General features: G+C 40.6%; 1 pseudogene; it reads right to left on the bottom strand.

Moving 5' to 3' along the window:
- Positions 1–3,982: 3,982 nt before the first annotated feature.
- LOC114232238 (fanconi-associated nuclease 1-like) lies at positions 3,983–6,886 on the bottom strand (annotated as a pseudogene).
- Between the last annotated feature and the right edge of the window lie 16,627 nt (positions 6,887–23,513).

Below are 23,513 nucleotides of genomic sequence, written 5' to 3'. Positions count from 1 at the left end.
TGTTTATTAGAATTATAACTCTTCTAAATAAATATTTGTGTGAAAATTATTGAGAAACATTTAAAATGCAACATTTTCCAAGTAAAATCCATGTACAAAAATACTGGATGGAGCTATTCTTTCATGTACTTAAGGGTGTGACCAAATAAAAATATTATTTCAGATACACTCACTGAGTCTACAAATTATATATTGGTAAGTGCTTATTGGTAAATATTCAACTAGTTGAATATTGTAATATAACTGAAAATACACACTGAATTTTTTTCTTCCTTCCTCCCTTTTTCCTTTCTTCTCCCTCTATTCTTCCTCACTCTTCTTCTCTCTTTTTCTCCAACAAACAAGTAATTAAATGGCATTGATATTTTCAAGGATCATCATTATCTATCTATCTATCTATCTATCTATCATCTACCTATCAACAAATGTACAGTCAACCCTTGAATAACATAGGTTTGAACTGAGCAGATCCACTTGTATGTGGATATCTCTCTATATAAAAGCCTAAGTGACCATTTGACCGTTTGACCAATAGCTATGATGCACACTGACCACCAGGGGGCAGACACTCCTACTGGTAGGTTACCTTGCTGGTGGGGTCCGGTTGAACGGGACTGGGCAAGATGGGCCAGGCACACCCTGGAGCCCTCCCACGGTCCCTCCCCAGACCCAATCATGAACTGGTAGGGTCCCTCGGCCTGGCCTGCACCCTATTGCAATCCAGGACCCCTCCAGAGGTGTCAGAGAGCCACAGGCCAGGCCGAGGGACCCCACCGGTGCACGAATTCTTACACTGGGCCTCTAGTTTTTCAATAAATAGAGTATGTTTTGTCTTCTGTATGATTTTTCTTAATAACATTTGCTTTTCTCTAGCATATTTTATTGTAAGAATACAGTATATAATACATATAATATACAAGATATGTGTTATCAACTATTTATATTATCACTCAGGCTTCCAGTCCTTAATAGGCTATAAGTAATTAAGGTTTTGGAGGGTCAAAAGTTATACACAGATTTTCGACTGTGTGGGGTGTTTGTACCCCTAAACCTGGTGTTGCTAAAGGGTCAACTATATATTCTTCTTCTGTTGATTACTTATTTGTATTCTTTTGTTAATACTTACAATTAATTCTAACTCAGAGAGTCAATGGACACATTGCTGAGATGAATTATTTTTTTATTTAACATATTCTTACCATTGCCACTTTTAGTTATAGACGTTAGCCTCTTTGAGCTTCAAATACATCTGGTCCTAGTCAGTTTGCCTCTGTGATTAGAGTGTTGGCCTGTAGAATGAAGGGTTGTGAGTTTGATTCCAGTCAAGGGCAGTAACTCAATTGCAGGCTCGATCCCCACCCTGGTCAGAATGCGTGTGGGAGGCAACCAACTGATGTTTCTCTCTCACATTGCTTTCTCTCTGTCTCTCCCCATCCCTTGCACTCTCTCTAAAAATCAATGGGAAAAATATCCTTGGGTGAGGATTAACTAAAATAAATAAATAAGTAAATCTAAAAAGAGTCAAGGAGAAAGCTATTTAGACAAACTTGAATATTGATGATAGTTCAGCTAATGACTAATCAAAAGGCAAATAAAATTTACATGTTTAAAACTTTTTTATCCCTTTTCTTCAGATTATGAATTAGATCCTGTTTTTTTTTTCTTCTTTTTTTACTCTTAATTTAGCTTTTGGCTTAAATTTTGTTGACTGATTTAATAGTCATTCATAACCACTTTGTAGGCATAATCAAGGATCTCCTCTCTGATTCACCTGACTTATTTTATCTGTGCTGATGTCTTTGATAGCAATCACAGATAATCCATGTCTTGAAATACTCCCTTCTTTTGACTTTTATTGCCTTGTAACCTCTCATTTTTCTTCTATGTTTGCTATTGTCTACTATCTTTGCTGTATTTTCTTCCTTTTTCTTATTAACTTGTATCTCTCCCAAAGGACACATTTGCTTGTTTTTTTCCCACCTCTTTTGCATTCCACTACTTTTACATCTCAAATACTTCTATATTTGCAGTCATCCCAAGTTGGATCTCTAACCCTGACCTCTCCCCTGGGCTTTTAGTTCCATGTCTTTTAAAAAAATATATTAAGTTGTCAAACCATTAATAAAATACTCCCAAAAAAGTTCTCATTGTTTTTCTCTTATAGATGTGCTCCCCATACAAAAATACCATTTTTTTAAAATTTTATATGCAGGTGATAATTTTCCCCCTTTACTTTATAGGCTTATATTTTAGAATATCTTCAAATCTACTTGATGAGCAATTCTAAAAGGCAATTAACAGTAGATTTCCATTGATTCTTTTGCAAATGCTTGGTCTTCCATTCATACAGTTTTCACTCAGCTACATTGCTAATCCAGCTTTTCTTCAGATCGACTTGGTTTATTGTAACGTCTTACCTGATTGCTCAATATCAATTTTCTTCATTCTCTAACAACATGCTGCCAGAACATGCATAGCTTCCAAAACATCTCCTTCCTCCCATCTTTTCCCCTTTCCATTCCTTCCTCTATCAACTATTGAAATCTACATTCCTACAAAAGAATTTGAGGAGGTTTACAAAGGGAATATGAATACCTCATGGCAATGAAATTTTATAAGGTGGGAGAGAAGGACAAGTAAAGGTTGTAGAAATGCAATGAAACTGAGATTGTGGTTAGTGTCCAAAATCCATGCCAGATTTGGGAAGATAATGCAAAGAGGAAAATATTTACATTAAATAGTTTATCATGTCCACCTGGAACAACAAAACCACTGACCAGGAGCGCTAAGAGCTGAAGGGGAGGAAAATGTTTCCTCGACCCTCTCAGGGTCCCTGACTGGGTTTGAAAATTAAACTGAAATACAGATTAACAAAAAGAAAGGATATAGATTTATTTAATATATGTTTTACATGACACAGGAGCCTTCTTGTGGAAATAAAGACACAACGAAACAGACCCGAGTACTTTATGCTAGGTTTATGAAGATTACACAGTCATGGGGGAATATAAGAGGTTAAGGAATATAAGGCAATTGTTGTAAACTGGGGAAAACTTAGCAAGACCTGTTCATGCAGATTCTTCTTTGTGTCCTTTTGTCTTCAGAGAAAAGGATGCTCCCTTCCTCTGGGTATAGGAATGGGTCCTTCCCTGACTTGTTTCAGGGAAGAAGAATGAGTAGGGAAGAGATGAGAGTTGACTCTCTTGTTCTTGCTTAAAATATTCAATATGCCCCATATTTTGGGATAATGTATCCTGAGCCCCATCAGAGCTGAGATACATTTTCCTCTAAGAAGTCATGTAATGAGAGCCAAGCTAGTATGGCAGAGTGAACTATATCACCATCAACATTTTGTAACGATAAATACCAAGTTTTACAGAAAAAAGTATTTAATTCTTGCCTTGTAAGATCAATAGGAAATTTTATCTCTTCCATTTAAAACCCTATCAAATTACCTAATTGTATCTACCAAAGTTTATCTTTTTACTACTTATTAAGCAAATATGTTGAGCAATTGTCTTAAGTTAATATTAGCCATCATGAATGTTGCTGTTTGTTCTTCTGTTCATCCAAATTATTGTTTTTCCTGGTTTTCTTTCCCTCATTAGAATTCAAGAAGACATAGATTTTGTCTCAAAAATTGACATTGCTCTTGTGCTGTATTGTATATCTACTTGGTTCTGCTCTGGTGAGACATTCAATACAATGTAGTAGATCTTAGCAAGGTTCTCATAATATAATAGGTTATAAGGCTCAAGGAACCTTGAATCTTCTTGACTCTCACTTTTATTCAAAATGTCTTACCTAGCTAATACTCTTTTCTTCCCAGGAATTGTTTTCTTGTTTACATTTTTTTTTTTAATTTTACCATCAGATTTATTACTGACAACATCAAAATCAAAATTAAATGAAATATAATTACACTCATGCTTTTGAGAATCGTAGACTCCTGTATGACCAGAGACTCCCAACCCCACAGCTCTTAGTTCAGGCCTTTGCTCTTAGCTCCAACTGCAGCGACGTGGCAGACCTCGACGTCGGCCCCCAGCCTCTGCAGCGCATCCAGCCAGATCACCAGCTTATGGGAAAGGCGGTCACCGGGGCCTTTGACTTCCACCAGCTTGAGCGGTAGTCGCAGCCAGGTGCCGGCACACCGCGCCGAGGCCGGTCCTCGGCTTGCTTCAGAGAAGCAAAGCGCTCCCTGGGCCTGCGGCGGCTTGCAGACGTGGGCGGGGCAGCCTGGATCACCCGCAGCCTGGCCTCGGTGGCGGGCCGCCTGCTGGCGAAGAAGCTGTCTGTGCACAAGTCCAGCGGGAATGCCTGCTAGGCATTTCTGAAGACGTCTGGTGTCCCCTCCATGAAGATGACGTCCCACAGGAGGAGGCCAAACGGCGCCCTAAAGGCGGACCCTTCCCCGTGAACTCCTTGGTCCAAGCCGCTGTGTGTGTACTGGTCCAGCACCAGCTCCTGCTCGGAGCACAGGACTGTGGCGGGGGCGGGGCCCTCCGGCCTGCATCACAACCATGCACTTGCCCGTCCCGAGCTGCGGGCACAGCCGGCCGTGATGGTCCCCGGGCTTCACATCCTGCACGGTGACTTCGGGCAGCTTGGGGACGCCTTCAGGTGCACGGCTGTCTGATACAGCGACAGGCGATGCCCGTCCCCACCTGGGGTCCGCCAGCCCGTCTGTGATCTGTGATGCGCTCCATAGCCGGTTCGAGGCGTTTTAAGTGCTGGTGGAGGTTGAGAGCCAGCCCGTCCCACCATCGGCCTCTGCTGTGGGGACAATAGACTTTCTGGGACAAAAGGTCCTCAAGTTCCCTGACTGCTTCCTCATACCTGTGGAGTCGCTGCAAGATTTCCACGGCTGAGACAGGATCCTGGTGTAAATCCACCCAACGGTGAAGCCCCGCGGAAAGAGAGGCAAACCCTCGTGGTACCTCAGGGAAGGGTGGTCTGTAATGGTCCGACACCAGCTCCTCCAGCTCCTCCAGCTCTTTCCGATCCCTCCTGGCAGGTTGGGAGAGCTCCTTAGTTTCCTCCAGCTCCCGGCAGTCATTGCCATTGCAGCAGAAATGTCACTCAGCAGGTGGGCGGAGGCTGCATACCTGCTGAGGTCGTCTGTGTCCTGGAAGACCGGGTTTTCCGACTGACCGTGAACTGAGGGAAGGCCACGGCCCAGGTAGACCAGCAACACGGTAGAGAGCTGGCCCTGCCCCCCACAGGCGGCTTCCTACCTCTTTGGGGAATCAGTCAACACCACCGGGGACCTCTACGCACTCTCAGGGATGGGCCCGCCAAGTCCTTGGCTCTTTTTAAGATCACTGTCTCGATTCCGGGTGGGTTCTTGCCCCAAATACAGACGGAGGGCTGTCTGGACAGGTTGAGCAAGGCCGGCCTCAACCAGCTGCTGCTTCTGCCCGCTGGGGCTCCCCAAGCGGAAGGTCTTTGCCAGGGTTCTTAGTTCAGGAGCAGAAAGTAGTTCAAGCACTGCAGGGAGTTCTTGCAATTCGGATTCTGTCTGCAGAAAGCCTGCTGGCTCCAATTCTCCAACCACAGGCATTAAGTCCAGGGCGATCTCTTCATATTCCAGTGTATGCATCTGAATCCAGCTGAATTTACATTGGAAAAGTCTGACGTATAACTTCGGACCACTATCTGATAACTAATGACATTTCCCTTCTCCTGCTCATCGAAGAGCATCCCGTCATCTTCATTCTCAAAGACGGCTCCCAGCACCACCAGGAAACTCCGAAGGTAGTAGGGTGACTGGGCGGCGCTGGGATTGTTTCACCAGGAACATCACAGCTAAGAACCTCGCAAGCGATTTCATTCTTTAAGCCACTGTCACCTTCTAGAGGACATTTTTGGATGTTACTCCACTCAGAAGTGTCACGCGTAGAAATATGAGATTGTGCCTCTCAATGTGACAACTGTGTTTTCGATTCCGAAGTCACAGCCATTTTGATTTCTTCACCAATACCGGCCTCACATGCTTCAACACCTTCACCATCTCCTTGTTTGCTACTCTCCTGCTTTGCAAGACTGTCCTCCGGAGTAGATGGCACTTTATTCCCAGGAGTTATTTCCAGGGATAACACAGGAGCATTATCTGGGAAGGCAGGAGTGAGGGTGGACCTCCCACAGTCCTGGGGAGACCTTGGGTTCACAGCTACCATTAGCTTAGAGTCTTCGACAATATTTTGTTCTGTAAGAGAATCACAGGTAAATCTGTTTTCCTTTTGGGAACTGTTCCCCAAACCTGATCCTTGTCCTCCATCTCTGCACAGTTCTCAACCATCCTGACCACTGTGGCTGCGGCACTCGGTGAAGTATGATGGGCAAAGGCCTCCTTCTTCTCTATGGATCTTCTCGCCTTTATGTATCTTTTGGATAATTTACACAACAGGCTTCCCCAAGAAACGACTTTGACGTTCCGAGCTCTCAGCTCAGTATCTTGGTTTGGCACACCAGGTCATCAGCCCTTTTAAAGTAGGGACTGATCTGCTTTTGTAAGCCCGTTCCAGCTGAGTCGCTTTGGTCAGGGGTTAAGTTTGTCTTGGATGGTGACGACCTCTCTGGTGTTACATATTCTAAGGCAGTATCGGTTACTTCTACGGGGGACACATTTGCATTTGTGAAGCCGCAGGGTCCGGGGGCCACTGGAGTGATGTCATCGTGGTTAGCACACATGTCATCGAGGTGCCGGTTTAAGTCATAGAGGGGCACCATTTGATTACACACCCGGCAGGCAAGTTTAGCGGGTGGCACATTGTTGGAAAACAAAACAATGGACTTCGATTCTTTTTTTTTTTTTTTTAGTTCTGCTGCTTGACAGATTTCTATGGGGTCTTTTTCTTAAGGGCAATTTCCCTCCTGGCATCATGAGTATTGGAAAAGCTGGGTGTCTCAGGAAATAAAACAAAGGATATCCCTGAGGGAAGACAGTGATGGTTTGCTTTTTCTTCCCTGACTTGACATAAGAAAAAGTGGGCTTCTATTGGACTTCATATTACTCGTTGAGTCAATTTCCGCTCCCTGCAAAATAAAGCACGCATGGATTCAAACAGTGGTAAAGTGAGCTCTAAAGCATGCATATCAGCAGCATCTCGTGGCAAGAAAAATCCTGCTCTTGTGACAGGAGGCCCAGTCTCCCCGTGCAACCACAGTGTGACCCCAGCCCTAAGTGACAGCCTTAGACTTGGCTTGAATGACTTCCCAGACCTCGCTTTAAGTTCTAGAATTATCATTTTTTAAAAAGGGACAATGTGACTACACCAGATCCTTTTTAAAGATCATTGCATCAGTAACTGTTTCCAGGAGAGAGGATGGCCCAGGTCACTCCTGCCTGCACAGCGCAGCAGCTGCCGCCACCGAACCCGGGGTGCGGGGTGAGCCTAGCCCTTCCCCAGGGACCGCATCCGCACACCTGGGTGCACACCTGTGTCTCCACCACCGAGCCAGGGCCTCCCGCCCTTCTGCCTCCCTCCCTCTCCCCCATCCTTCCTCCCTCCCTCCCTTTCCTCCTTCCCTCCCTCCCTCCCTCCTTCCTTCCCTCTCTCCAGTCCCAGCCGCCTCACACAGCCCGCTTCCCTCCCTCCCTGCCCTGCTGATTTATTTACATTTTTAAAAAGAGGTGACACTGGTTAAGAAAAATCTCACAGGTTTCAGGTGCACAATTCTACAACACATCATGTGTACAATGTATTTTGTGCTCACAACCCAAAGTCAAGTCTTTATCCATCACCATTTATCCCCCGATACCCTTCTCAACTGCCAGCCCCTGCAATCACCGCACTGTTGTCTGTGTCAATGAGTTTGTTCCCTTTCTTTTTTCTTTTATTTTTTGCTCAATAATCCCCCACCCTCAGCCCCCTCCACCCGGACAGCTGTCAGCCTGCTGTCTATTATGAGTCTGTCTCTGTTTTGCTTGTTAGTTCATTTTGTTCATTAGATTCCACATATGAGTGAAATCATATGGTATTTGTCTTTGACTGGCTTATTTCACTTAGCATAATGCTCTCCAGGTCCATTCCTTGCAATCTCTCTACCCCAGACAAACACACACACACACACACACACACACACACACACACACACACACACACCAAACACATATATCTTTTCTATTACCTCTTACCTATCTTTTCTACTACCCAGGACATACACCGTAAAGAATGCCTACTAGGCGTAGGGACATATGCTGTTGTGTTTTTTTTTTGTTGTTGTTGTTGTTTTTTTTGTTTTTCTTTCTGGTGAGGATTATGATGAAAATTAAAAGCAAAATTATTCAGTAGTTTCTATGTTACTCATAAGTTTTTGAATGATGTTGATTTTAGAAAACCAGCATTGACTTTGTAAAGAGTCTGGCATTCAATTCGCAATGTTTTATTCACAATCTGTTGGTGCCTCAGAGCTCCTTTTGTCTGCATTTTTAACTATTGTAATCTTCTGAATGCTGGTGAGCTTGAAAGAAGTCCACTGGCTGTAGTAACCATATTAAGAGATGAGAGGAAGAACACAAATCTAGTGGTCAATCAGGACAAAAAGTTTCATACATGATTTAGGAGATGTGATGAAGGGAGGGAAGGAAATTCTTCAAAAAATTAATACATGAGCCAAGAATGTTGAAGGTATTTGTTTCAGAAAACAAACTTGATGACTTGCCTCCCACTCCCTTTTAAATTTGAAGACCTCAGGAACATAGAGTTGAGTTGATTGTACTCCTCATTGCATAGAATGCTATTGCCATCAGTGCCTTCAAGACTCCTCATTTGTTAAAAAGTTTTATAGGTTTGAGTCAAACTGACCACATATGCTGGGGAGCAAAGATCTCAAATGCTCCCTGGACTCCTCTTTAATGAAAAACAATTTTTAGTGTTTTCCTTTTTTATTATCCCATTTTCAGTCACCCTTGTCTTCCCCCTCATACACCTATCTTAGAATATTTATTTCCCTTGCTTTCTTCCTCTCATACATTTATTTAAATATACACTTTCTAGAAAAGTCATTGTGTAGTAGATTATTTGGGAGTGTGGGATTTTAATGTAGATAACTCTATCATTTGAAAATAATAATAATTTATTATCTTTCAATTATTTTGATTAAAATTTTTATTGTCTTTGTGAGGCACTCCAGTATATGGGTGGCTGGAAGTGCTGATAATGAGCTTTCTTGTGTTGCTCCTCATTTTGAAAGGATAGTGTCCACTGTTTCCTCACTTATAGTAGTATGAGTGTATGTGTGTGTGTGTGTGTGTGAGTGTACATGTGTGTGCATGTGTGTGTGTGTTTGTGCTTGACATGGAAAAAGACTATATTCAGTTTACTGAGATAGATGATTATACAATCTCCCCCCCCCCCATTAAAGTGGTGAAAGATATTTAAGGAATCTATACTAATAATAGAGGAATATGCAAATTGTCCAGGACTCTGTCACAGTAACAACTGAACAGCAGGCTGCCTGGGGTAACAAGGCCGGCAGGGGGGTTAGTGAGGGACAACCAAATGACTGAGCAGATGGCTGCATGGGGCAACCAGGCTGGCAGGGGGGGTGGCAGTTGGGGGTGACCAGGCCAGCAGGGGGGAACCAGGGGGCAACCAGGCCGGTGGGGGGAGCAGTTAAAGGGCCGGTGGGGGGAGCAGTTAAATGTGACCAGGCTGGTGGGGGGGAAGAAGTTGGGGGAAACCAGGCCAGTGGCCTGTGGGGGGTAAGTTAGGGGCAATCAGGCCGGCAGGCAGAGGCACTTAGGGGCAATCAGGCAGGCAGGCAAGTGAGCAGTTAGGAGCCAGCGGTCTTGGATTGTGAGAGGGATGTCCGACTGCTGGTTTAGGCCCTATCCCGTGGATCCCGGGGATCAGGCCTAAACCAGCAGTCGGACATCCACCGAGGGGTCCCGGATTGGAGAGGGTGCAGGCTGGGCTGAGGGGACCCTCCTGTGCATGAATTTCATGCACCAGGCTTCTAGTTTCTAATAATGAACTACCCATGCATTCCTGGGGTAAGCTCAACTTGGTCATGTTTATTATCTTAAGTATTCATTGTTGGATTCAGTTTGGTAACTTTTATGGGTTGTCTCTCTTTCTCTCTCTCTCTCTCTCTCTCTCTCTCTCTCTCTCTTTTTTAACAAATATTATCTGTTAACCACTTTTACCTGATATCATCATAACAAACAACTCTGTCCAGAACTTTATGTTCTAACTACCTTCACCATCCAAGTCTCCTACTTCACCTCAGGGGTTAAATCAGCCTCTTTTAAGCCCCATTTTAAGAGTCTAAAGATTTATTAAAACACACTCCATTATCATACAGTCCATTATCATTAGGAGTGGAACTAAAACACAAGGCAAATCCCCAGCTGTTTCTAAATTTGTAGTCTAGGCATGAGACCTGTGGTTAGAGTGGCCAAAAACTAGAGCAGAAACTCAACAGTATCTCAGGAATGAAGGATAAGTGGAATACATGTGCCAAGGTATCAGGGATGAGTAGAATAACAAGACTCTGGTGAACATGTTTATGTGAGAGCAAAGAGTTTGATTCTGTCCTTGAGAAATCAAGACCTATTGTCTGGGTAACTCATATTCTGGTACCACATTGGCTGAGTTGGTTAGAGGCAATTTTACTTTATGCCTCCATTGTTGAAATGATAACAAAAATTACTAACATTACTGAACACATATTAAATTTCAGACATTTAGTACTAAAATTTGTGGGATTTTTTTTTTTTTGGTATTTACTTATTTAATTATATTTTATATATCCTCAATCATGTAAGTCATATGACCAAGCACATAGTAAAGTGAAATCATAAGCACCGAATATTACCTGATAATATTGAGTTTGGAAAGGAAGTCTTGAAATGCAGGTTTATCTTTATCAGAATCCAAATAGCTTTTTTTCTCATTCACTCTAAGTACTAAATTGAGCAGTAGAACTTTTTGATGACTAAACATTCATGTCCTTAATATGTTTACTTTAACACAATATTAAATCAGTTCTGAAAAGGTGCAGGTGTGTTTGGGTAGCTTTTCTCTCTTAAGTAGTGAATTTGTAACATTAGCAAAAATGTTTTTGCACCTGGATTTAGACAGCAATAACAAACTTTCTCCACCTAAGAATAAATTTGTACTCCTTTAAATTTTTTCTGTGATTTTAATTCTAAATAGTTTTGGAAAAGCCAACAGCAATAAATAAATAAATGCAATTTATTTACATAGGCGCAACAAACCATTCCACTTTAATAGTTGTTGCTCTTTGTAACAAGTTAATAATCTTCAAACAAAAGGGGCTAGAGTAGAAGCAATGATTTGTTTGTGGAATCCAAAGCCTTTATGGATAGGTTCAAAATGATTCTACTGTTTTCAATCCTTTTCCTCTTTTTTTTTTCAATATTAACTAATAGTTCTGATTTTTTTTCCTTTGTGAACACAAATCTTGTTCTTGTCATAGACTCTGCACTGACTGTTCTTTTCTTTTCTTTTTTTTTAAAAAATATATTTTATTGATTTTTTACAGAGAGGAAGGGAGAAGGATAGAAAGCTAGAAACATCCATGTTTAGAGAGAAACATCGACCAGCTGCCTTCTGCACATCCCCCACTGGGGACGTGCCCGCAACCAATGTACATGCCCTTGACCGGAATCGAACCTGGGACCTTTCAGTCCACAGACCGACGCTCTATCCACTGAGCCAAACCGGTTTCGGCTGACTGTTCTTTTAGTTTGGAAAATTCTCCTGCCTGATCATTTTGTGGTTGGTGCCCTTTTTGTCATTCAGACCTCAGTGCATATGTCAACTCTCAATAGAGGTATCGCTAGACGGGCAGTCAAAACCAGCCACCAGTCACTGGCCATAACATTGCTCTATTTTTTCCCCCCCTGAGGTCTTATTTTTGTTTGTATTGATTGATTGATTGATTGATTGGTAAATATATGCAGTCTTTTTCCTCAGCTCCATGTCAGCTTCATATGAGCAGGTATCCTTTTTCTCTTGCTCACCACTGTCTCATCAGAGTCAATCATAGTGCCTGATAAATAGTAGGTTCTCAACTACTAGTTTAATATATGGATTTTTGATTCAGGATTTAAGAGTGCTAGATGTACTGTGGACAAGGTAGTAGTAATATAATTTGTCATTCAATTTGCAACACTAATGTTTATCCAGCGTTGACAATGAATCCTAGGTATGAAACCCAGGGTCTTACCTGAGCACTGTGGCTTAACTCACGCAATTTGAACCTGCATTATTTTTAAAAAATTACATCACCAAAATCTATACCTGCATGTATCTTTTAAAAACTTACTTCTATGTGTAATTATATACTTAGGCATTTAAATCAAGCAGGTATTTTTTAAAAAAATGTATGTTTAATGTGTATTATTATAAAGTGGACTGTAGATCAAAATTGCAAAACTCATTTAAAATGTCCTAAGGACTCACCATTTTCACAAATTCATTGATAAATTCTTTTTAAAATTTAACCTTTTCATTTTTTGTTATTATTTGTTTACACAATACTGCTATAAAGTCTGTCAGATTATATCATTCTTACTTAAGAAGAAACTGAATTTCTACATACATATGAAGAAAACATGTTTTCAAAATGTCATCAAGATATAAAGGTTGCTGGTTATTTTGTGGATTGTGTGAATTTTGATATTGTTTTCACAGCTTTTCTATTTTAGTTTTATAGAAGGTAGAAAAATGTTCTGAAGCTGTTTGCTTCTAAATTTGGCCCTTACTCACAGGGATGGATTATTTGAAGCACCTGAAATCTGATATGAGCCTTGGAGAAAGGTACCACAAGATGATAGTATATATGATTACAAAGCAAAGAGGATTAGAAAGAGCAATATATTTTTGGAAAAAAGGGCAAGCACACCACTTGGAATGTTTTATCAAGAGAGGGATACAGAAGTGAAAAGTAATCCTTCTGCTTTATTTGGCATTATTGCTGTGTTCGATTTTGGTCTTTTCATTTGGCAATGAATACATGGAGACTCTGGAGAAGGTCCAGCGAAGATCAGCAAAAGTGATGTAAGGAATGGGGACTAGCTCCTAAGAGAGGGCTCAGTGGGATCAGAACTGTTTAACTTGGAGAAGGAAAGGCCAAGGGGTGATTTAACTGTCTTCAAGTATTTGAAAGGTTATTATATGAAAGATGCAGAACAGATGTTCTTTACTTCCACAGGAGACCAAATAAAAGGAAATACTTTTAAATTGTAGCAAGAGAAATAGTTCAGTTGGTCATAAAGATGGACATAACTATAAAGTAGGGATTAAACATTGAAACAGGTAACCAAGGAACATGGGGGAGTTTGATCCTTAGAGACCTTTAACACCATCTGCCTTGAGTGGTTGTCTGTCCACCTCCGTGCAGGGACCTTCCCTATATCTCTTCTTGAAACTCTTCTAACTCTGAGATTCTATGCATGTCGTTTCCACTCTTTTGGAGTTGCCGAGAGGGTAGTCAGGAGTGTCTATCCAAGGATGGAAGTTAGGATTCAGCAGAGGCAGAGATCAGAGGGCTACCTGGTGTTCCCCTGAGTATCTCTGGTCTCCTAAATCCATAAGAATTAGTGACATGTGGTCTTCCTGTTCTGAGCTTTCTGAATCTATAATGATAATTCAGGAAATTATCCTAGCTACTGTTATATGGTTAGGCATGGAACTAAATTATCTCAATCACAGGAAGGTGGAGGGTTTCTATTTTCACAGATAAAGAAACCGAGACTTTAGTTATTAGCGTAAATTCCTTCAGTGAGTTAGTGACAAAGGCAGAAACAAACCTTGACTTTCTTGGCTCTTTTTTTTTCTATTGTAAGGAGAAGTTTTATACATTTAGGAGTATTTTCCATTGAGACTGGCAGATTTTGTTAATGTTAGGAATTAGAATGAGCTCCAAAAAGTAATAATCTCCACTAGGAAAACAAGGGAATATGTGTTACATGAATGAGGACCAGGTTGACGGTAAAATTTGGTGATGTTTTGGAATATGTGTCATAATTAAGTTGCTCCCCTCTGCCAGAGCAGCACAGGATAATTCTTTCCTTTGGCCATTTGATCCATAATTAGGACAATTGAGTGGTGGCTTCATGAATCTTAAAAGCTTTACAATTCAAGGAAGTTTTTGAGTTTGAGCATCTAGACTAATGAAAGGCCTGTAGATATTGAAAATTTCTACAATCAAGGTAATCATAAAATGATAATATAACTGTAGGAATTTGCATAGCAACTTATATGAATAATTTGGTGCTTAATTCACTGATTCTTAACTGTTCTCAATCATTACTTATTTAATTTTATCACTGATTAAAGTTTGTTTAGAGTTAACTTAATCTGAATCTTTGTCTTCTTAATAAAAATAATTCTGGGAATATCCAGATAGATAAATGGGATATAAAATATTTTAAAATTAAAATCAGCAATTAACATGCTACGGCATTTATCTGATTTGTAGGAACATGGTACATTTCTTACTTGTTTATTCAAAGAAAAGTATTTTAAGAATCTGGGTTACGTACTATGCACTTTTAATTTGTCAGGGTAGTAGAAATATGACTTCTTTCACCTTTTTATTTTTTGGTTACTGTTTTGTTGCTATGAAGTCATCTGATTCTTGGAAAGCTTATCAAGCAAAGATGTGTTGAACCTTTGAGCATTATTTTCTAGGATAAAATTTCTCTTTGCCTAGTTTCTCTTTAGCATTCTATAATTTAGACTTCTTTTACTTCATAGTAAAGAATAAGAGAGAGCAGCTATATGTTGAATTAATAATAATTCACTATCAGTTTATGGTGTATTCTGTGCAGTGGTTTGCTTTCTCTATGACAATATGACAGGTATTAAAATAAATGCTATGCAGGTATTATCTCATCTATTCTTCATAAATCATCCTGTGAGTTTTAAGGGCTGTATTAGACCCCTTATATGGAATAAGAAACTTAGTCATAGAGAGGTTAAGCAACTCACCCAGCTGGGAAATGGAAGAGTTAGGATCCACACCCAGGCAATCTAGTGACAATGCTTTAAGTCTCATACTGAGCTGCCTCTCTATTTGAGACCACTTGCCTATGCAGAATCTCCTAATGGTCATTTCAATTGTCCCAAGTTTTCTGCACCTTATTTCTGATTAATAGTCTGAATCAACATACAGTTCTTACTCTTTGCTTATTAAACACTAATTATAACACTTTTACAATTCAAATCCTACCTAATAAAAGAGTAAGATGCAAATTGACCCTAACTCTGCTATACCCACAAGCCATGCCCACAAGCCACACCCACCAGCCAATCAGGAGCAGATATGCAAACAAACCCAACCAAGATGGCTACAGCCACAGAAAGTAAGGTTTCCCAGGCAACGAAGGAAGTCAAGCTTTCTGCCTGCCCTTGCAGGCCTAAGCCTCCACTCAAACTACAAAGTTTCAATTATAGAAGGTAAACAAATCCAAACAGAAATGGAGGCAGCCACGGAGCTGGAGAGAGCAGGCCAGGGTTGCCCCCGGCAACGGAGGAAGCCAAGCTTTCAACCTGCCCTGGCTGGCCTAGGCCTCCACTCCAGGCTACAAAGTTTCAATTATAAAAGGTGAATTAACCCCAATAGAAATGGCTGCTGGCCATGGAGCGAGCAAGAGACTTGGCTCCACTCCAGGCTACAAAATTAAATAAATTCCAGATACCAGGGCCTCCGCTTGGGTTGCCAGGGGGCGTGGCTGGCCTGCAAACCACCACAGGCCCCTTGCTCAGGCCGCCCCACGCCCCAAGGGAACCCCCATCCTGATCCAGGACACCCTTCAGGGCAAACCAGCTGGCCCCCACCCCTGTACCAGCCCTCTATCCTATCTAATAAAAGAGTAATATGCAGATTGACCATCACTCCAACACACAATATGGCTGCCCCCATGTGGTCAAAGATCCTGCCCCCATGTGGACACAAGATGGCCACCACAAGATGGCCAGCAGGGGAGGGCAGTTGGGAGGCACCAGGCCTGCAAGGGAGGGCAGTTGGGAGGGACCAGGTCTGCAAGGGAGGACAGTTGGGGGCAATCAAGCCTTCAGGGGAGGGCAGTTAGGAGTGACCAGGCCGGCAGAGGGGGGAAGTTGGGGGTGACCGGGCCTGCAGGGAAGGGCAGTTGGGGGGCACCCAGGCCTGCAGGGGAGAGCAGTTTGGGGGACCAGGCCTGCAGGGGAGGGCAGTTAGGGGCAATCAGGCTGGCAGGGGAGCAGTTAGGCATCAATCAGACTGGCAGGGGAGTGGTTAGGGGGTGATCAGGCTGGCAGGCAGAAGCGGTTAGGGGCAATCAGGAAGGCAGACAGGTGAGCAGTTTGGGAGCCAGCAGTCCTGGATTGTGAGAGGGATGTCTGACTGCCCGTTTAGGCCCGATCCCCTAGGATCCTGGGGGATCGGGCCTAAACAGGCAGTTGAACATCCCTCGAGGGGCCCCAGATTGGAGAGGGTACAGGCTGGGCTGAGGGATACCCCCTCTCCGTGCACGAATTTCGTGCACCGGGCCTCTAGTAAATATATGTTTGTTATAAGCTACTACTAAGTGAATGTATTTTGCATGACAGGTGTTGGGATAAAAGTTAAATGTGAAAAATCCCTTTGTTAAGGAACTTACAATACAGAGAGGAGAGTAACTCAGAAATTCAAATAAATCTATTGCATAAAGCAGAATGTGCCAACTGGTACAAGAGAAGTATAAACAACATATTCCAGAAGCACAGAGGAGAGAGAGATTCATATTGATTTGGCAAGTATGGTGCTATGGACCTTGCTTATGGAGCGAGAGCTAAAGGATTTGTATTAAATAGAATAACTATGAGATGTGTGGGCACAGACAGTGTGCAGTATGGGAAATAGGGACTTGTTTTCCAGTAGCTGTTGCCCATGGAGATTCTGAGGAATACAGTAACATGTGGATATATAGCTCAGTTATATGGTGGATTATGAACATCAAGAAACAGCACCTTGATACATGCACTTATCCACCCATCTGTTTATTCACTCTTTTATCAAATACCTAGTTAAAGTCATCTCAGTTAATTGGGATGATGATTGTCTTCCTTAATGGATATGCATTTCCCAACCTCAAGAAGATTTAAAATGGAGTATTAAAGTGTTTAAGAGTAAAAAATATCTATATATATATAAAAGGCTAATATGCAAATTGTCCCATTGGGAGTTCGACCAGGAGACCAGGAGATTGATCTCTTGCTATGATGTGCAATGACTACCAGGGGGCAGCACAGAACAAAGGAAGGCCCCGGCCAGCAGCCGGCAGCTGTGGAAGAGAGGCCCCAGTCAGCAGCCAGAAGGCCCCAATCGGCCCTGATCACCAGCCAAGCCTAGGGACCCTACCCATGCAAGAATTTCGTGCACCAGGCCATTAGTAGTGTTAATATTTGTATGTTAAAGAAAACACTGTTCATATTTAGTACTTTTTTGCTTAAAATGAGTAATTTCAGCCTTTGGAATAATAGCTTAGTAACTTCAAATGAAAGTGTATAATTGAGTGATTGGTTTCAACTTGTGATTAAAAATGTTTAATTAAAAAATTAAATTTATTGGGGGTAACATTGGTTAATAACATCATACAATTTTCAGGTATACATTATAATATGACATTGGTGTACTCACTACCCAACATCTAGTTTCCTTCAGTCACCTTTTATTTGGCCCCTTTACCCATTTATCTCTTCCCCATCACATTTCCCCTCTGGTAACCACCATTCTGTTGTCTGTATCTATGAGTTTTTTCTTTTATTAGTTTGTTTGTTACTTTTTGTTTTATAGTCCACATGAGTGAAATCATGCAGTTTTTGTCCTTTTCCTTCTGACTTACTAGGTGTACTGGGTAATAATGGCGGATTTTATAACTAAAGAAAACGTGATAATTTCAAGAGAAACATCAAAAGTGCTTTATTCAAAGTAATGTCCATCACTAGCTACACATTTCCCCATCTTTCAGGTAATTTGTGGATACCGTTCCAATAGAACTTTTCTTGTTTTGAGGCAAACCATTCAGAGACCCAATTTTCCACTTCTTTGTATGGTTTGAAGTGCTGCTCAGAAAGTGTGTGTGCCATCGATTGGAACAAATGGTAATCTGAAGGAGCAAGGTTTGGTGAATACGGCGGGTGGGTTAATACTTCCCAGGCAAGATCTTTTAACGTGTCTTTAACTGGTTTTGAAGTGTGATGGTGTGTTATCATGAAACAAAATTACTTTGCCGTGTCTTCTGGCACATTCTGGTTATTTCACGATCAAAGAGCGATTCAAATTGATTATTTGTTGTCGGTAGCGATCAGTATTAATGGTTTCACCTGGTTTTAGGAGCTCATAATACACCACACCTTCCTGATCCCACCAAACGCAGAGCATTGTCTTCTTTCCGAAGCGAATTGGACTTGCAGTTGATCTTGATGGTTGACCTGGATCAACCCATGCTTTTGGGCATTTGGGATTCTCAAAATAAATCCACTTTTCATCGCCAGTCACAATTCGATGCAAAAAAGACTTTCATGCCAATGAAGCAACATTTTACTGATGACTTTTCGGTTTTCCATTTGTCTTTCGTTCAGTTGATGTGGCACCCATTTTCTTTCTTTTAAAATCTTTCCCATTGCTTGTAAATGATCAGAAATTGTTTGCTGAGCAACGTTTAATCTTTCTGCAAGTTCTTTTTGAGTTTGACATGCATCTTCATCCAATAATGCTTGTAATTGTTGGTCTTCAAACTTTTTCGATTGACCTGGACGTTCTTTGTCTTTCACATCGAAATCATCACTTTTAAAGCATTTAAACCAGTGTTCACAAGTATCTTGAGATAGAGCATGTTCACCATAAGCTTCCCGAAGTATTTGATAACTTTCAGCAGCACTTTTCTTCAAAATAAAGTAATGAATCAATACTTCCCGCAAATGCTCTTTTTTTTGGCACAAAATTTGACATTTTTAAGTGTAAAAATATCTATGATATTAACACCTTCAGCAAATTTGACATATGAAGTTTTGAAGCTTACTGTCAATACAACAAGATGGCATACATATCAAATCACATATATATCAACATATGTGTAACTCCATCTATTGAAAAAAATCCACATTATTAATTGGTATACCTAGTATTTCACTTAGCATAATACTCTATTAGGTGTGTATTTTCTGTATTCTAATAGGTGTGTAGTGGTATCCTATTGTTGTTGTAAGTTGCATTTTTCTATGATATATGATGTGGAGCATCATTTTATATGTCATCTGTTTATTTTCTTTGGAGAAGTATCTGTTAAGATATCTGGATCATTTTTTAAATACCAGGTTGTTTGTTTTCTTGTTATTTAGTTTGAAGAGTTCTCTGTATATTTTGGAAAATAGTTCTTTATCAGGTGCTTTTTGCAAATGTTTTCTTCAAGTCTGTGGCTTCTTCTCATTCTCTCTCTATTGGCTTTTTGAAAAACATTCTTTTCTCCAAAGGTTGCTGAAAGCAAGTACAAATTATTGCTAGTATAAAGGCTAGACAACCAGTTGATACCCACATTTTAGGAAACCTGACACCCCAGAGTTATTAAAAAAGTTATATCAGAAACAGCGTAATTATGGGGTATCTTTATGACGTTCCATTTGACTTTGCCATTTAGAATTTTGGGCCCTAACCAGTTTGGCTCAGTGGATAGAGTGTCGGCCTGGGGACTGAAGGGTCCCAGGTTTGATTCTGGTCAAGGGCATGTACCTTCGTTGTGGGCACATCCCCAGTAGGGGGTGTGCAGGAGGCAGCTGATCGATGTTTCTCTCTCATTGATGTTTCTAAATCTCTATCCCTCTCCCTTCCTCTCTGTAAAAAACCAATACAGATATATTTAAAAAAATAAAATTTTGGTTGTGTTACATATGTCAAGACTCTGTGTTTTGATTATAATTTACCATATATATATATATATATATATATATATATATATAATTTTCATTTTTACTTTTTTTGTTAGGTTTTGATAAAGTATGTACTATCCTTCCTTTGACAATTTATAATTTAGGATATATAGTTGAAAACATGTTAAAAGTAGGTATAGATATTATAGAATCTCACTGTAAGTATAAGTGGCAGGATTATTCATTTAAATGACATTTTAAATCTATACATTTTTGCCCATCTATATATATAAAAGCCTAAATGACCAAATGACCAGTCAGTATGATGCATACTGACCACCAGGGGGCAGACGCTCAATGCAGAAGCTGCCCCCTGGTGGTCAGTGCACCCCACAGTGGGAGCGTCGCTCAGCTGACTGACTCATCCCAGCAGTCCACCAGCCCAACAGCAGCCACTTACTCCCTCAGTATTCCTACAGGTCCAACATCTGGCCTCCTGGAAGTCAGCCTCAGGCACCATGGCTGCTTCCCCTCCCTAGATGCTCCGCAAGGAAGAAACGATATAAAAGCAGCCACCAGGTGGCTCCCCACAACCAGTGCGAATGTTAGCAGATAGATCTGGATCCTGTGCTGGCAAGGGCATCCCACCCCCCCAACCACCCCCTTCGGGATGGGTGCCAGATGCAGGGCTCACAGCTGGCAAGCACCGCTGTGGTGGCACGAGCCTCTCCCAATCAGGACTGACTGGGCGCAGCAGGCGGTGTAGGACTGCTGGTTTCAGCCCAATCCCCTCAGGCCACGCCGAGGGACCCCTATCCGTGCACAATTCATGCACCAGGCCTCTAGTCAGAAATAAAAGAAATATAGCAAGTTTCTCTATGACATTTCAAGATCTTTCCATAAACTTTATCTACCAATTACTGATTTGAGTAAAATGAAGACAATTCTCAAAAGATGCTATTATAATGAGCAAACCAGATAATATGTCAAGACATTTTATAAATTGCATCATTGTGTTGTAATTATTGACTTAAAGATTAATTTATAGTGATTTCCCATGTATAGAAGTTACAGCCTGGGGATTTGGTAGAGGCTCAAAACATTGACTTTTTGGAAAGGAAAGCATGGGGGCAGGACTTCTATTATAGCAACAGGAAAGTAGCCCCAAACTGGGATGTGAGATCAAGGGTAAGTGCTCTGATGTCATAGTGATGGCTCTTTCCTCCAGGTGGTAGTGTGTGTGTGTGTGTGTGTGTGTGTGTGTGTGTGTGTGCACTTCTATTTTGACACCATAGGTCATTTTTACTATTGTAGAAGGATTAGTTTCACATTTGGATGGAAATTGGAAATCCAATTGTGTTTCATATTCTATTACATTAAAGGGTGTTTCTAGTACTTCACACCCAAAGTGCAGGGCGATGCATTGTGATGTAGGCAATGGTTATGTGCCCCACAATTCTGTGGCTCCTAACACTTGTCTCTGCCCTTAGATTTTCATGTCCTGTTTTTGTCTCACTAAAACACAGCTCTAGTGTGGCTTCTGTCTAGCTTCTCATCACCCATTGCTCCAGCCTACTTTTCTTAATTCCCCACAACCTCCCTTCGTATTCACATTCACCCACATGAACTGCTCCCTGTACCTCCCATGGGCTATGGACTGGCTTGCTTCTATGCCTTTTCATATGCCTGTTTGTTCATTTGCTGAGTAACTATGTGTTGGGACCTGCTCTGTGCCAGGCACAGCTTTGCTCTCACTAAAATGACCTCTCTCTTTATCTCCCTACATATAATCCTGTCCATTATTCAAAGCCCATCTGAAATATTTGTTTTTTTTCTATTTAATTTTATTATTATTTTTCAATTTTTCAATTATAGTTTACATTCAGTGCTACGCTATATTGGTTTCAGATGTACAGCATAGTGGTTAGATAATCATATACTTTATAGAGTGGTCTCCCTGATATTTCAAGTACCCACCTGGCCCCACAAATACTTATTGCAATATTATTGACTATATTTCCAATGCTGTAATTTACATCTCTGTGACTAGTTCGTAACTACCAGTTGGTACACACAATGGAATAATACTAAGCCATAAGAAAGAATGAAATCTTGCTTTTGTGATAGTGTGGATGGACTAAGAGGGTATTATGCTAAGTGAAATAAGTCTGACAAAGATAAATACTATGTGATTTCACTTGTATGTATAATCTAAAGGACAAAATAAACAAACAAAATAGAAAGAAACTCAGAGATACTGAAACACTTCTTGAAGCCTTTCTTGATGTACCTTGATAGTGCTTTTCTTCTGGGATCTCAAGACATAATATTATTACTTGTTTAAAAATATATTTTTATTGACTTCAGAGAGGAAGGGAGAGGGAGAGAGATATAGAAATATCAATGACAAGAGAGAATCATTGATAGGCTGTTTCCCGTACACCCCCTACTGAGGCTGGAGCCTGCACCCCAGGCATGTGCCTTGTCCGGGAATTGAATCTTGAACTCCTGGTTCATAGGTCCACACTCAATCACTGAGCCACAGCAATGGGTGACATAATATTATTTTATCTGTATTTTTTTAATAATAAGTCACATTCAGTTTTTCATTGTCATTACTTATGTAAAGTTTTTAGAACTTTTATTAGATTATAGTCTCCTTGAGAACACAGGCTATGTTTTAGTTTCCTGTTTTAGTCCCCTCCTAATCCTTAGCATGGTACTTTATATATTGTCATAAGCAATTGTGGAATAAATAACTAAAATTAGATTTTAAACCAGTTTAAATTCAAACTGATTTCTATGTTGAGAAATTAGGAAACCAATATATCTAGTACCTTATGACATTTTGTGGTCTTGGTACAGCAGCTTTCTAAATAATTAACATTTAATGATAACTTATCTAATATTTTTGAAAACATTATTTTAAGAAATATTCTATATTATAAACATTTGACAAGAATACCTAGTGGAGAAAAGATAGTTTCTTTAGTAAATGATGTTGGGAAAATTGGATATTCACTTGTAAAAAATGAAACGAGACTCCTATCTTATATCACTCATAAAATGAATTCAAATGGATTAAAGAGCAGAAACCATAAAACTCCTAATATAAAACATGGAAAAAAAAAACTTCTTGAGGTTTTGGCAATGATTTTGGATATGATAACTGAAGCACAAGCAAAAATAAAAATAAAGAAGTGGGACTACATCTAACTAAAAAACTTCTGCAGAGCAGAAGAAACAATCATCAAAATAAAAAGGCAACCTACAATGGGAAAAATTATTTGCAAATCATATATCTGGTAAGGGGTTGATGTCTAAAATATATAAAGAACTCATACAACTAAATAGCAATAAAGCAAATAATCTAATTAAAACTTGAGCAAAGGATTTGAACAGACATTTTTCCACGTACGATATATGAATGGCCAACAATACATGAAGAGGTATTCAACATTATTAATCATTGGGGAGATGCAAATCAAAACCACAATGAGATATCATCTCATGCCTTTTGGGATGACTATCATAAAAAAAGACAAGCGATAACAAATGTTGGTGAGGATGTGGAGAAAAGGGAATCCTGAACACTGTTGGTGAGACTGTAAATTGATACAGACACCATGCAAAGCAGTATGGCAG

This window comes from Eptesicus fuscus, chromosome 2 (genome assembly GCF_027574615.1).
Source record: "Eptesicus fuscus isolate TK198812 chromosome 2, DD_ASM_mEF_20220401, whole genome shotgun sequence".
NCBI classification, from domain to species: domain Eukaryota; kingdom Metazoa; phylum Chordata; class Mammalia; order Chiroptera; family Vespertilionidae; genus Eptesicus; species Eptesicus fuscus.
Note: the sequence above shows the minus strand (reverse complement) of the source record. Positions and strands in the feature narration are given on the sequence as shown.